The sequence below is a fragment of the Alosa sapidissima genome, chromosome 13 (assembly GCF_018492685.1).
Source record: "Alosa sapidissima isolate fAloSap1 chromosome 13, fAloSap1.pri, whole genome shotgun sequence".
Taxonomy (NCBI): domain Eukaryota; kingdom Metazoa; phylum Chordata; class Actinopteri; order Clupeiformes; family Clupeidae; genus Alosa; species Alosa sapidissima.
Window position 1 is genome coordinate 26,887,517 of NC_055969.1, and position 2,500 is coordinate 26,890,016.

The 2,500-nt window shown below is 47.7% G+C and overlaps 1 protein-coding gene across 2 annotated transcripts in view; it reads left to right on the forward strand.

The window, feature by feature from the left end:
- lrrtm4l1 (leucine rich repeat transmembrane neuronal 4 like 1) overlaps positions 1 to 2,500 on the forward strand; it is a 59,562-nt gene that overhangs the window by 56,537 nt on the left and 525 nt on the right. The window lies entirely within an intron of this gene.

Consider the following 2,500-nt stretch of genomic DNA (forward strand, 5'->3'; position numbering starts at 1 on the left):
CCTTTTGCACAGTGTCTTCCCCATCTCTGATTTGAGCACTAGGCTGCTGTGTTGTGTGTGTGTGTGTGTGTGTGTGTGTGTGTGTGTGTGTGTGTGTGTACGTGTGTGTGTGTGTGTGTGTACGTGTGTGTGTGTCTGTGTGTGTGGTGTGTGTGTGTATGTATGTATGTGTGTGTGTACGTGTGTGTGTGTGTACGTGTGTGTGTGGTGTGTGTGTGTGCTGTGTGTGTGTGTGTGTGTGTGTGTGTGCTGTGTGTGTGTGTGTGTGTGTGTGTGTGTGTGTGGTGTTGAGCACTAGGCTGCTGTGTCAGCCATAACCCAGCGCTCATATGGCGGGCAAAGGGGGGAGGAGGAGGAGGAGGAGGAAGAACAGCTTCCTCCGTCTGTATGATTACACCTGTATCAAAGCTGAGCCGACGGCATGTCACACACACACACACACACACACACACACACTGACACAGAGGGAGAGAGAGAGATAAACAGATGGAAAGAGAAAGGGAAAAAATTGGAGAAGGGAGAGAGAGAGAGTGAGAGAGAGAGAGAAAAAAGAGAGACAGAGAGAAAGTGTGTGTGTGTGTGTGTGTGAAGGAGACAGAGATACCCGAGCCTTCATGCAAACAGCAGCTCTTAATGCCATGCCAATCCCCCAGAGTTGAGCTAAACTGCTGAGCCTGCCATATTCCATCCCAATCTCTCTGATTCACACATCAATGCTATTAAAACTCAGATTTACCTGCAGCCAAGACTCACACAGGCTTTTGTGTTCACTTCACTCCTGCGTGTGTTTGCAGCGGGAGGTTGAGGATACCCCTGGGAGTGAGCAGAGAAATCACAGCAAGGGGCAACCTTACTACCCCACCGAGGGGCAACCTTACTACCCCACCGAGGGGCAACCTTATACCCCAGAGCTGCATTTTAGCCTCGTCCGCCTCTGCCTCTGTGCCTGCCTCTTCCCTGGCCTCGGCGCGCTTTCAGAATGTCTTCCCACCTGACCGGAGAAAGGGAGAGAGGCGAGACAAACATGGCTGCCCCTCTGGAGTGTCCATGCACCGGGTTCACAACTGAGCCCTGAGGTCCTCGTGTGTTTTATGGACCTTTTGTAAATAGTGTTCCCTTTGAGGGAACTGCCCAAGTGACAAGCCTCTGTACCCCTAAAAGTAAACGTTTGTCGCTTATGTTCTGAGGGTGAACCTCAGCGATTGATTGCACATTCTCCAGAGCCAGCCACTCCACAGAGAGTCATTCTCAATGCTGACCACCCCATCTCCTTGTCCCGCACGTGGGGTTTGATGTGTGACACCCCACCTCCATTTACCCGTGCGGGTGGTTTGTTGTGTGACACCCCACCTCCTTGTCCCGCACGGGAGGGGTTTGATGAGTGACTGACTGATTGACAGATACTGGAGGATAAAGCTGTCATTAGCAGGCTTTTTTCGCAGGTGGAGTTTGCCCCCGACCGAGATGAACAGCAGAGCTGTTCACGCAGATAAAGAAAAGAACCACAGCGCTCAGATTTGTTGAGTCATTAGAACACAAATCCATCTCCACCACCGCACATCCCTTCCAAAGTAGGAGGAGAATGGCTTGTAATCAGTGTGTCGCAGTATGGGAGGGCTTATATGCGATATTGAACCAGGGCTAAATGTGATAATAATCGCTGTGTCACAATGCAGGTCACAAATTGCCATTCTGGAAGTTTCCTTCATTCTAGTTTAGATAAACCTCTTATCAGTGCTAGGTCATTTGGGTGTCTGTCGTCCAATTACATTGCAATTAAAGCCGAATGCAATAAGCCCTTCGCATGGTGCGGCCGCTTGTCTTTATCTTGGTGATATTTCACCGATCTGTCAGACGTATGCCTAAGGGACCGTTCATTCACACTGAGATGCTGCTTTCACATTCATAACATGAGCCATGGCGCTAATAATTCAAAATCTGCACATAATAATATGCTAGGAGGAGATGGGTTGTGTGTGTGTGTGTGTGTGTGTGTGTGTGTGTGTGTGTGTGTGTGTGTGTGTGTGTGTCTGTGTGTGTGTGATTGTTGTTGTTATGAATTGTTATAGTTTCTGGGATAGTCAGCCACCAGGAATATCGTAGACAAATAACTTTAACCATCATTGAAAAACAAAACCATTATCTCAAATGTTCTGCTATTTTCAATTCTAATTTCCAGGCACCTTTTGTCCTTATCTGCCTTGCTTAAATGAACCGTTTAGTTGTGTCCCAATGGTCTTGCTTTTTTTACTCATAGTTTTCACAGAGAAGAACTTTAAAAGCAGCGAGTAAACGCGACAAACTAAGCATGTCATTGTGAACGCCCCCTTACAATCTCAGCACTAATTCCAGCACTGCTTTTTACAAGGCACCTTGTCTGTTCATGCCTGTTTCACCGAACGTCACACACACAAACACACACACACTCACATGTTTGCTAAGTGTGTGCAGTTACCAGTAACTATAAAGACAGCTGTGACTTTAACAATATAAACGCCCA